Genomic DNA, 13170 nt, shown 5'->3' with positions numbered 1-13170 from the left:
AAACAAGATTGCACAGGGTAACTAAAATTTATCTTTTACGTAAATTGGTTATCTTTAGCTTTGTTAAACTTGACTTAGTTATTTTAACAAGTGCTGTATTATACTTTGCCAGCTTTGAATACAAATAAAAGCCGGCACAGAACAGCACAACAGTGACTGTTCCACCTCTACATGGCATTCAGCTTCTGGGTTTTGCAAAACAAGATCCTGGTTCTTTGTCATACATGTAGATAGAAGGTTTTAGTTTTGCACCCTCTCATGCACAATTGTCTCCCAAACAAAGCTGAAATGGACGTTGCAGACATGGGGGTATTTGACTTTCCACTGTGGTGCTCCTGCAGTATTCTGGCTTACAGCAGCAGTGCAGCTCTTGGTTCGTTTTTGTGATCATTATGTAGTATAACAGGAGCGCAGTGAAGTGGAGAGCAATAAGGAAATATACTGTCTTTTTTGTAATTTTTCTCTGACTATAAGGCAACGATTTCCCAGTAATACCTCTGCTGAGCTAATATGCTTTCTCTCTCTCTCACTTAATAAAATGAATAGTTAAAAAGAAACAAAACTTGGCTGGATTGTACTTTTGTCTATCTCTATTGTTTATAAAAAATAAAAAAGGAGGAACTTGAGCTAGGATGTGGCTCTAATGAATACTGACTCCTTTCCTCCCATAATATGGGATAAGCACCTTAAAAACACAACAAAAAATGCAACCAAATTACAAGTTAGTATCTCTTTTTACCAATTGTATTGTAAAAGTTCTTTATTTAAACATTTTTGCATTCAGCCCTTGGTCAAAACGGTCATGATGTAATGATGTGTATTGCTGTGTCATTTCAGGTGGTGTATGTCACTGCAGAGGATCTGCACAAGTTTGAAACCAAGTAAAGTGTGTCTCTCTTCATTTGTCTGAGCTGTGCTTGCATTGTGCTTGTGAAACAGTCACGGACAAGTATGTGAAGGATCATTTCGTACTGTAGGAATATTATTTCTAGGCAGCGTTAGGCTCACTATAAGGATGTTTCAAGACAGTTTGACAGTGACCTGGTATAGTGTCACTCAACATAATCATAAAATCTAACACTGCTTGTTCTGTATGAGAGCGCTGATGTTCTATCTACTGTATGTTTTAGGGCTGAGTTTTCTCTTTTTATTTTCAGTCAGTCCTCATAGTTAATCATCAGTGAGCTCACTGTACTTGGAAAGAAACCATTTGAATGAAAAAAGTAACTCATGTTCTTTATTCTTCTTTATACTGCAAGGTGAACGTTTCAGTTTTCCCTCTCACATGCATCTGTTGAACAAACCACACCCATCTAACACAAATATACATAATTATATTCATGTAGATGAAACACCACATTGCTATATTTGACAACACTTTGTAAAGTCATGTTATAACTGTTTAAAATGTATCGTTTGAATAACAATAAAAGCCTTAAATGGTCTCACTGAGAAATTGAATTTTTTTTCTTAGTTGTTATACTAAATAATACTATAACTGAAACAGTTTCAACCAAAACAAACAAACAAACAAACAAACAAACAAACAAACAAACAAAGCAGGGGAGATATCATGAATGTGCTAAATGATTCTGCCACTAAGGGGCGCTGTAAGACAGCACTTTCATTGCTGTGTGCTGGAGACGGTATACTGACAATAAATGCACAAGCAGTAGATACTTAGCTTGGGTTTGAAGGGGAGTCGAGGGACTTTTAATTTGAAAAATGAAATGCGTTTACACAAGGGGTGTTCCGGCCTCTAAATTGTGGGTAAGGTAAATCTTGGATGTACGCGTGATTGGATTGGACGTGCGATTCGCAGCTGGTGTCATCAGCGTCAAGTGCGTTGGAAGGAAAAGTTAGTCAGGGGAGCTGACAGTATGGGAGACTTTCTTCAAAGTACAAAACAGTTCTCTGACACAAGTTCGAGGTACTTCTAGGTAAGCAGGGAACTTTTTTTCTGAGCCACCTAAACACTTTTAACAGCGGGGAACTATAATGGACAGCGCCGGTGGTAGCAGAGAGTCGGCCGCAGAGAACAGCGAGTCGCCCGAGGCACCGAGCAGCGGAGGACGGTCGGAGCTGCTCATGTATCTTACCTGTCTACCGGAGAGATACCGAAACGCTAAATTCAGCTTAGCTGCTTACCTGCTCTGCTGGGCTCTGTTCAGATGGTACCAGGTGAGGGTCTTTTCTAACGTGTGAAATTTCCACTGCACTTTTCAGTAACAAAAAGTTATTATTTTTTAATATGTTGATAATATTTATAGCTTAGAGGAGCTATGCAGTATTCAATATTGAATCATAATGAATGTCAGTGATATGGTATCATTCAGTACCACAATGTACTGTCCAAATTAATTATTTAATGTAAGATTAAAAACTAAACGTTTTACATGTTATTTTGTGAAAAAAAAAACAACATTATTATACATTATTATTATTTACTATTAATATTGTGAAACTGGCTAAAGATCAAACATTCAACTGTGTGTTCTGTTTAGCTTTGGACTATTTGGTGCAAAGACATTAAGAAATTATTTGCCCAGGAACGGTTTTTTGTTCCATACACCAAATGAGAAACAACACAAACAAACAACAAAATAAATAAGACACAGATGCAGTACATTGCAACACACCGGGCAAATAAGTAGCTGCTGTACAATCAACATACTTGCTCACTTCTGTGTTCAGTATTGAGTGTACACAGGTACGCTGAGGCCTACTGAGAACCCAAACTCTGATTGACTGAGTTATTTCATGTGTTCAGTGCAGCATGTGGCTCTAAGTCTTCTCTTTGAGGGCAAAAGCTGATAATCTATAAAGAAACATTGAGGGGGTCTGATGTAACATTACCAGCTAAGACAACATTGTTTACTTTGAACATCTGATTCAAGCGTTTGACCAACAGTCTTCAGATGTGTAGCAGTCTAGCTTTAAACTGAACAGAGAGTTGAGTTCAGATTCCACACTGAATAACACTCTGTATTATGATTGAAAACAATAATAATAATAATAATAACAGAATCTACATTTTTGCTCCAAATGACCTCAGTCTTCTACGAATGTATGTGGTTGTGGTTGTATAAATGGAATCAATAAATTCTCTCAATTGTTCCAAAGTTTCAGTTTCACAATAATGAGTTTACTGTGCATCATTTGATAACACTTATCAAATGATAAAATACTGTGAAGACAGCAAACTAACACACTTGTTGAGGGGAACATTGCCTGAACCTTGCCTGGTTGATTAGATCAAAAAACATACTGCGTCCTTGCTGTACTCTCATGAGTATTTTGTGCAGTGTGAACATAAAAGCTTTGAATAGGTTTGATTGCTCCAAGTGGGTGATCCAGATCCATTCCTCTTCTTGGGAAATAGCAGGATTTACCAGCAAACAACTACTTATAACTTGTGTAGAATTGCAAACTAATTCTGTGTATTGTAAATCAACCGATTGATGTTTGAAATGGGTGATAAAACAATGATAATATTTAGCTCAGCACTCCTTAGTTAACATGTTTCTATGGTAGTAAACAGAAACACAAAACTCACAATTTCATGCATGGTTAAAGTAATTTTGCTAAACATTATTGGGTGTTTATATTTACATAAACTTTTGGAGGCACTTTGCATGCCACTGTGGACCACCCGCAACTCGAAAATCTTATCTCCAGTCTTATTTCCATAAAAACTGAAAAAATATTGATCCTTCCAGATCAGAGCCTTGGAAAGATAAGCTGTTAAACTCTTTTTCAGATGTTTGGAATAGCTGACCAGGCACAGACAAATATGCAGCAGCACGTCTGGATTTCAGATTGAATGATTGTGTTTACGCATGAGATCATTAGCTAGCTGTTGGTCTTTTCGGTAGAGAAACCTATTAAGGGCAGGTGAGCCGCATCATAACAAACCTGTTTTTGAGGCCACATCAGACCAGTAATGTTACTTCATTACAAGAGTCTACAACAGTGTGGTTAAGTTTGCACAACATTTACAGTGTATCTGTAGTCATGGTTACGTGGCTCATATATAAAACACAAAATAATCAATTGCGTAAGTATTTATCTCTTTTACTGTGATGATCCTAATCACAGCTGCAGACAGTTGGTGAGATGGGGTTGTAGCCAGTTCAGTTTCAGGCTGTCCAGTCTGTCCACTGACCATGGTCACTAACACAGATCACTGGTTACTACCACTAGGTGCTGAAGCTAGTGGTCCTGTCCATCTATATGCATAGCATGTGAGTACTTATTTTATTTAACTGTATATGAATATGAACCAGTGACCCATATGGTCCTTGTGGTCCGTGACCACTTAACAGACCACTGAGTTACTGGTCTGGACCACAAGTAAATAAAACAGCTATTGACTTACTATGCAAAGATATAGATAGCTAAATAGATTTGTTACTATCTAGTTGATAAATGGTACAAAATTTACTCAGCTAACATGCATTGCCAGTGTGGTCAGAGAAGGGAGGTGGACAGCAAAGACCTTTTCACAGACCACTCACTAACTGGTCTGAACTACTGGTGTATGGAAACACTAGCAGACCGGGCAGACCACTGAATTGGCTACAACCCTGGCTGCAGTTTGTTCATGAGAGGATTTTTTTTACAGCTGCATCTGAAGAGTCCATTAGATGCTTCCAATTATCTTGACTTGTGCATACAAGTTAGAATATATGTTCATCTTTTGGGCTTTCAAGGCCCCTGTATTATTGAGATGCATCGTCTCATTTTCATACATGAATTTACTCAGTGGCTACCCTCAGTGGCTAAACAGGTGAAAGATGTTTAAGCAAACCTGTCTAGAATAATGTTCAGGAATGGTGTATAACAGTGGTTCCAATGGTGTATACCCATTTCCTTCAGCACTGATGGCGTTGGCATTTTGGTGGTTTTAGGTGCTCAACCTTTAACATGCCTTAATGGTATTTATTTAATTTGGTGCATGTGCTAATGGAAATAGCTGGTATGCATGATTTGAGGACATAAGGTGTAAATTCATGGTGCTTGAAATGTTGACTTGATGATGTCAACACTGTAGTGCGTCATGAAAGTCTGTCATGGTTCAGTGCACATTGACTTGACAAAACCATTATCAAGCTTAACAACACAAGGGTGTGTCAGGAAAGGGGTTCGATCCTCGAGGTGAAAAATGTCCATGGAACTGGCACGTATTCTCGTGTTTGCAGCAGTGCTGACTGCAGGGACAAGCAAAGTCATGTCCTGAATCTGCCTGCAGGCTCCTCTCAGCTGAGCAGCTACAGAGGTATAGTGGCTAACATCCAGTCAGATTTCAAGGTTCAGTTGGATGTCTGCAGACATACAGCCTGTGCACTTGTCTTCAGCCATATTTCAGTATGTGGTTTTTGAGTGTTAATTGAAAAGCTTTTGCACCTTTTTTCACTTTTCTGAATGAAGAAAGGTGTCAACATGCTCCAAAAAATAATGTTTTAGGTCAAATTTAAAACTCCAAGCTTCATTTTACAGGCAGTTTTCCAATGAATCTAACTTAAATCTATCTTGTTGATTCCAGCTTTCACTTTCTATTCAGATAAGTCTTGCTTCCAGGGTTTAAATCAGAATAATTCCTTCATTCACTTTTACACATTTTACTTTCTTTAGAACAATATCCCAACAATACATATTAGGAACTGATATTTAGTTGCTTCTGCTTTGCACAGGTCACATCTTCTTTGAGTGTGAAAGTTCCTTCTTGAGCTGATTAGCAGTTATCTGACAAAAAATCTCTTATGTCTAGGTCCATTTACCAGCTCAAGCTTTCAAGTATATCTGATGGTCCTACTCAGTGACTATTCACTATTCAACTTTGCTCAGTTGTCAGCACAGCAGCGTAAAGACCACAGTGTACAGGAAACACACTCACACAGATCAGTATCTCATTTTAATCTCAAACCACCACATGCAACATCAAAGATCAGTGACGAGGATGCTCGATGTATCTTATCAGTGAGGGGGTGGATAGAAAGGACTTGGCCATTTGGTACAAGGAGTGAATGATGAGACTGTTGGCCTGACAAACACTGCTTCATTGGCTTCAAAATTCATTCTGACCCCTAACTTTTTTGCTACTACTCTGTGTTGTGTACTTAATGTTAATGGCATTTTGGCTCATCAATTTACATTGAATAACTGAAATAAGAAAGTGAAACCATGTTTTTAGAACATTTTTGCCAGAAACTGAAATTTCTCATGGACAAGTATTGTCATGTAGTGTCCCTCTAGCCTCTTATAGCATGATGCTGCCACCACCACGCTCACCATTGCCTGTGACCACCGTCACTGTAATACATCATATGGTGTTGTGTTCATTTTATTTTGAAGTGCCTGTAATTCTTCTTTATGTGGAATCCTATTTTCTCTCAGCATCAAAGCACCACTGACAGACCATATGTTACAACGGCTGTATCTTAAAGAAGTGTGGCGGTTTATGTGCATTTTGTAAGAACACCAATGAGCCTTTTTATGAGGCTACACTGCTTCTTCAGATGCTGTTAAAATGTTAAACTGAGGCTGGGGTTTGTTATAAGATTGTCACCATATGTCTTCAAAGCAGCTGTGATACAAAGAGTTTGCCGAGTGATTTACTTAAAGGAATACTCCTGCTAAAACTTGTGTTTTAGAAAATTAAGCACCCCTGTAGACTTGAAAGGTGGCTCTGAAAAGTTTGTGCCTTGCTCCTTTGAGTAGGGCAGCAGCTAGAGTCAGTTCGGATTCGTGGCAACTTGTAGGGTAGCTTTGAGTGACAGATGTAAACAAACCATCCTGGAGAAGATGAAAGATTAAAAGTTTAATCCTGTAAATGTCCATCAAAAAAGATATGTTCATCTCTGTGTTATTTTTCTCTTTCTGTCCTCAGAAACTCAGATGCCAGTCTGCTCCTCTACAGGTAAGAAGGCAATTGTGAATTCATCATTTAACCTCTTTTATTTTTGCTGATGATTGATACTTTTACAGTCATACAACATTGTAAGGGTAAGTGGGGCGAGTATCATTGGACCTAGGGTCCTAGAATCTACCTACAGAACAATGGCCTTGATATCACAGCATTTGCACTTGTGCATGTTGTTGCCTGTTTTAAGATGGGTGAAACCGCACTTACCCATGCTGGTGTGGTCATGCTTGTGAACGGTGCTGACCGGAGCTGACCTGAGATGGTGTCCTCTCCTAAACCAAAGCTGTGTGTTGTGCTAAACTCAGCATATGTGTTGGAGACTAGAGAGTTAGCTCTGTTTTATGCTAAGCTACACCAAATGCTTGCTGTTTCACATGTGCAAATATCAAATTAAGTCCCCTAGTCTAGAAGAGCATGTAGGTAGTTTGTCCTTACCCTCAGATATGACCTCAGAGGGCGTTCATCATCATGGTTACAATAATAAACAGGTGGTTATGTTTGTGGAACCGTCATGGACAAAAGAAACAACGCTGGCTACTGGTTTCACATGGGCAGCAGCAGTCTCCTGTGTGAATGTCTTATGTTTTGTTAAACCAGTCGTCCACCCCAACTGATTTTCTTACTTTACATACTACGTCACCTGACTTCCTCCTCTGCTGCCATCATAATTACAGCGATGACTAGAGGACGCCTAAAAATAAGCCATAACTATGGGTCATAATAATCTGCTTGCACAGGCAACCCAGGGTCATTTTTCTACAGGCGGGCAGCTTTGAATATCACCGTACTCTTTTAAAAAACATTTGGATTTTTAGTGATTGTCATGTCTTACTAAAAGTCTCCAAGTTAACGATCAGGGGACAGTTATTGTTCTGAGCAGTTTGAAGTATAGGTCGGTTGGAACTTTTTGCGCCAGTGCTTGTCATCAGGTTTAAGTCTCTGTAGTCTTGGCTCATGGCGGTGGTGCTGGGTGTGATGGTTTGCATGTTAAGGTGGAATAGTGACGTGCTGAAGCGTGTTTGGTGCCTTTGGCCATGAAAAATGTCAGTTTGAATACAGATGCTCAGGAGAAACCTCAGACTCTTCAGAAGCAGAAACACCGCTGTGCAACAGGTTCATTGTAAAACCATTAATTCCAAGTACTTGTTTACGTGACGCACTGAATGCAATCACCTCCATCCTCCATCTGTCTGTTTGTTTATTACCAGTATCTCAATAACAGAATGCTTGACATTTGCAGTGCACGTCACACTTGTAGCAGAGGAAAAAAACTTAAGCTTTAAGCTCTATTGCTGCAACACAATTACCCGTTCAACTTCTTAGATTACCCAATCACATGTAAGGCATGCAGACACTAAATTCACTGTACTAATTCATGCTATGAAATAAACAAATGCCTCATGACTGGGAAAGGAAGGGAGATTGTTTGGTTTTGGTGGAATTCTGCACCTTTTTGAATTTTTTTCTTTTGAGCTTTAAATTGAATTCTTTGATTGATGAACTGACAGTATTACAAATGTAATTAAAATTCTTACTTAAAAAAGGGGGAAAAAAATCTTCATAAACCAATCATTTCCCTCAATGCACCAGTCACAGCTAAGCATCAATAGTCTCTGTCATAGACTTATACATAGATGCTGCATTGGCAGCTTTAGGCCGTTGTTGCAAAACAACAGCAGGTAGAAAGCACTATAACATTTACACTTCTCAACTGATTTCAGTGAGTCGCTTTAATGTTAAAGTGTTAACGGTCTATGTAGACTGCAAAAAATGTTTTGTCTCCAGTTACTTAGAATCTTGGAAATTAGGCTATAATCCTTGCTAGACGCTCAAGAGAAGTGTGTATCAACATGAAGAATTGTTAAAACTCATGCTTGTCAGACATGGATTTGGCTTATTTGGTTGGTTAATGTAGAACTGTCCCTATTAGAGCTGTCACAAATACAATTTTTAGGGCTTTGAAGCTTGAGTAAAAATTACCCACAAAGGAGAGGGGACCTCAGTGTTATATCGGGGACTCAACTAGGCACGTAATGCAGTACATCTTCTGTAGATAACTTTGTTTTGTGGAATGTTTAATTCAACTCTTTACCTCGTGATTGTCGTTACAGAAGGTGAAGGGATTGTGAATGTGAATGTGAATGTAAAATCCTATCTCACAGTATTTTAGACCTTTCTCAATTGTATTTCAGTCGCTGTGTTGACATGCATTTATGAAACCAGGTTGCCGTCAGCTTTCCTCGGTAAGCTGATTTCTAAAAAGTCACTTAAACCAGGAACTATAAAAATAAGGCTGGGCGTGGGGGGAGTCTTAACAGTACCTGGGTAACCTAAGTACATGCAAATGCAACAACAACAAATGCTCACTCTTGCAGAGCTGGTTAGCTGGTTTAATGTTTTTTTGGGTCACTGGAATGTGCCTTTTATGTGCGTTTCAAAGGCTCACATGACTCTTAACTACTGACTGAGTAGTTGAAACCTTACGACACAGGGGGCTTCTTTGGTTTTAGTCATGATATCCTGTGTCAGAAGAGGATATAATTCAAGTAGAGTCAAGTAGAATTGACTGCATAAGCCTTTAAAATCCCTCTATAGTGTTGAGGCACCTTCACACTGCAGTGCAGGGGAGTGAAATCAATTCCAATACTGTTACGCCAACATGAACATGAATATTCCAGCTCATACAGTCTGCCTGTCAGTGGCCTGCCTGGTGGATTCCTCAGGAAGTGGAGCTCATTAGGACAAAAACCAAACTCCATTCCAAACTCTGAGGACACAGTGTAAGGAAATGCTATCAGGGAACCCTCTCTAATTTGCAGAATGAGCGAGGAGTTAAGTCTGGTTCACAGTGGAGCTCAGACACCACAGCACACAACGGTAATAGAACTGTGGGAGCTGTCTGGACGTGCCGCTGCTCAGCCCGGTGATTCTGTTGGGTTTCCCACTTTCAGACGGGGATCATTATCAAGAATCTCAACAGTAATGCAGAGATACTACTACAACTACTCTCCATAGGTGGGAGGCATACAGTATGTTAGTTACTGCTGATTAATTCAAGCATGCAAAAACGTGAAAATGATCTCTGAAGGATGAAGTGAAACACAATAGCAATTCAAAACATAAAAGCACAACAACTGCATGGTGGTAGCTGCCTATTTTCTAGGGAGATTATGTGAAAGAGAAGGTAGCTGGATGTATAATTAAAGCATGATACAGCCTGATCGCAACTGCATGGCAGTAGTCCACTTCTCTGAAGGGAGAGGAGGTATTGAAGCGTAATGAAACTTATTATTCCCTTGCATCAAGGTATAAAGCATGGTAATATGAATATATTTTTTGCATTCTTCATCAAATGGACTAAAATGCTCTAAATCAGCTGAAAATGGTCTGGGTGTGTCGATTTCCCACAGTTATTTTTCTTTTCTTTTTTAACTGAGAACCAATGCTTGTAGTTAAAAATAGTTTGGTCAGGAAAAACCTCAAACCTAGCAACTGTGCAGCTGATCCAGAAGTCTGCACAGACAGACCATTTTTTCCTGGTAACTGTATGTCTTCTTTTCAGTGGCTGTTGCTCACAGTGCTGCAGTCAGTGCATTTGTGTTTGAAGGCATCTCAAAGGGCTTTTAGCATTTATAGCTGCCAGGACAACGCTGGTGCCAAGTGCTAACTGCCACCTTCTCTGTGGGTCCTTTTAATAGGCCAGCATGAAGGAGCACAGCGTGGGTCTGTGTGTTTCAGTCTGCATCTGTCAGCAGCATTTTACAACAGATTGTCAGTGTCAGAGCCAGTGTGGGATTTCAGCTTTTCCTAAGAGAATCAACTCAAGTTCACATCATGCAGCTAGCCATTGAGATCAAACCTTTTTTTTTGGGGGGGGGGGGGGGGGGGTTGAAAACAATTGTTGCAATTGGAGCTTTGCCATACTGTACTACTGATTTAACTAAACACACACATACACACTTATGCAACTATTCTATCAGCCAATCAAAATGCAGCAATGTAATGCATAAAGTCATGCAGATAAGATAATCCTTTATTAGTCCCACAATGGGGAAATTTACATTAGTATATGTGTTAGCGAACTAACAGGTCAGATACAGGTCGGGAGCTTCAGTAAATGTTCACAGCAACCACCAGAATGGTGAGAAAATGCGCAATGACTTCAATGGCGGCATGATTGTTGGTGCCAGATGGACTGGAATAGTATTTCTGAAACTGCTGATCTGGGATTTTCATACGCAACACTCTGGGTTTACTCAGAATGGTGGGAAAAACAAAACAAAACAAAAAACCATCCAGACTGGTTTGAGCTCAGATTTTAAACTGCAGTCCAACCTTGACACTTAAGGATTCAAGCTAGTTAATTGCATCATCTCTATGGTAGCTGTGATCATCTTCCCAGAATTTTAGGGTATGCTAGTGCCGTCTATTTCAAAAGTGTTCTACCACCATATTTGTATGAATTCAGATCATGCTGCAAAAAGATTGAGATTTCATTGAAGAAACAGATGCTTGTGTGATGGTTGCAGTATGCGAAAAGTTCCTCTATGTTCCTGATGGGATTATAATCTGTTTGTAATGCATCACCACGTACCTCAAGTGAAGTGCTAGCCAGAATTACAAACACAGCTTTACAAACAGCTTGGGGTTGCTGGACAACCCTCCCTCCCTCTGGCCCTCCTCCCCTCCCACTCTTCTCTCTCATGGGCTTCTCTTGTATGGTTGGACTGTGTGAGTTCAGGCCTCTGTGGAGAGACGGATACTTCTATGACGGGAGAGAGAAAGTTGCGTGTCCGCTCGTCTGCATGGGCCAACACAAGCCACCACAGGATGTCTCTTAAGCTCTGCTATGGCGCAGGTGAGGCTGTTTCTCTCTACGCGGACATGGGAAATGCTGTGACCAAGCAGGAAGAGGAGTTCAGGTCTACAGGGTCTTTTTTATGTGACAACAGTAGGAGTTTGTTAGTAATGACCAGCCTCATTAGTTCCACTGCATTTGATTTGTGTTGACTTTGTTTGACCAGAGCTTCACTAGGTCGTACATACTCTCTGATGGCCAACTGAGCACTGACAGGCCATGAAAGCAAAACATATGTTGTGCTTCTCTTCTTATTCTTATTCTCATTTTGATGTTTGCTTTTTTTTTTTTTGCCTTTTTTGTGTACCAAGGAATTAGTCATAAAGTTTATACTACAGTGGCACTCACTGTAAGCCGCTGTGGATTAGGGCCAGGATCCTACCTCAATAGAGTTGCAAAGTGGGGAGAGCTGGCTCCGGAAGTATTTTTTCACCACTGTAAATTTCCATTTGAAAGGCTTCTTTTATTGAATGATTGTCAATTATTTGGATTTTAGGATTCCCTTTCATTTGGACAGGCTTTGTTACTGTAGTTGGCAGCAAAATGGTTAGATGTTGGTGATGGTTAGATGTTTCTAAAAAAGGCTACTTTAGGGATGATAGTTGACCTTTTCACCTCCATTTTAAAGTGCTAATATTTAAATGAAATTAATGATTAATGATTAAATGATTAATTGAATAGGACTTTTATTTTTACAATCCCAGTGATAGCTTTGACCTCCTTCCATTGTCGAAATGTGAGCAGCCACGTGAAGGTGGACCGATGACCCCTCCTCCACACAGGACTATGTGTTTGTAGAAGTGTGAGAACTCTGCACACACACAGACAAACACACACACACAGAGTCATCAGTAAATTGATGTCTGGGGCGAACCCGTCACATTCCTCTCAGAGGGATAGGACTGGAGTGGGGTTGGTGGGGTGACAGAGTGGAGGGCTGCCGTCCAGTGTTTAGCACACAGTTGCAAAGTTGACACACAAGAGATACTCAGGAATTTGTCTCATTTCACATCCAGCCAAACTGAGAGGAATGGATGGTGAAGAAACACTCAGCTGCCCCATTTCCCATGCTCCCTCATTATGTCCATGCCTATGAGAAAGGCTCTAGTCTTCTCCTTTGGCTTACAGTGTCTCAGCTCTGTCCTGGAATGTTCCTAATCTCCCTCTTTTTGTTGACCTGTGACTTCCTAAACAGTTTACATACTTCCTTTGATGAATGATTGTTTATTGTAACATGAATATTTGATAATTGCGAGGTTTGCTTCCTTTATCACGTTAATTTAGACATGATTAATCATAATCATAATGTTTTAAAGAGTTTTCAGTAACATCTCCTCCTGCCTGCTTGAAATACAATGAATCTAGGGAACCATGCTGATCATCAGCT

The 13170-nt window shown here is 39.9% G+C and overlaps 1 protein-coding gene across 1 annotated transcript in view; it reads left to right on the top strand.

The window, feature by feature from the left end:
* The first annotated feature begins 1785 nt into the window (after window positions 1–1785).
* Window positions 1786–13170, top strand: part of arhgef4 (Rho guanine nucleotide exchange factor (GEF) 4) — a 100547-nt gene continuing 89162 nt past the window's right edge. Inside the window, exons 1-2 of the mRNA XM_018698802.2 lie at window positions 1786–2181; window positions 6890–6919. The gene's annotated coding sequence lies outside the window, so the exon portion shown is untranslated. The remainder of the gene's footprint in view (window positions 2182–6889; window positions 6920–13170) is intronic.

Source organism: Lates calcarifer, linkage group LG24, assembly GCF_001640805.2.
Source record: "Lates calcarifer isolate ASB-BC8 linkage group LG24, TLL_Latcal_v3, whole genome shotgun sequence".
Lineage (NCBI taxonomy): Eukaryota > Metazoa > Chordata > Actinopteri > Centropomidae > Lates > Lates calcarifer.
Note: the sequence above shows the minus strand (reverse complement) of the source record. Positions and strands in the feature narration are given on the sequence as shown.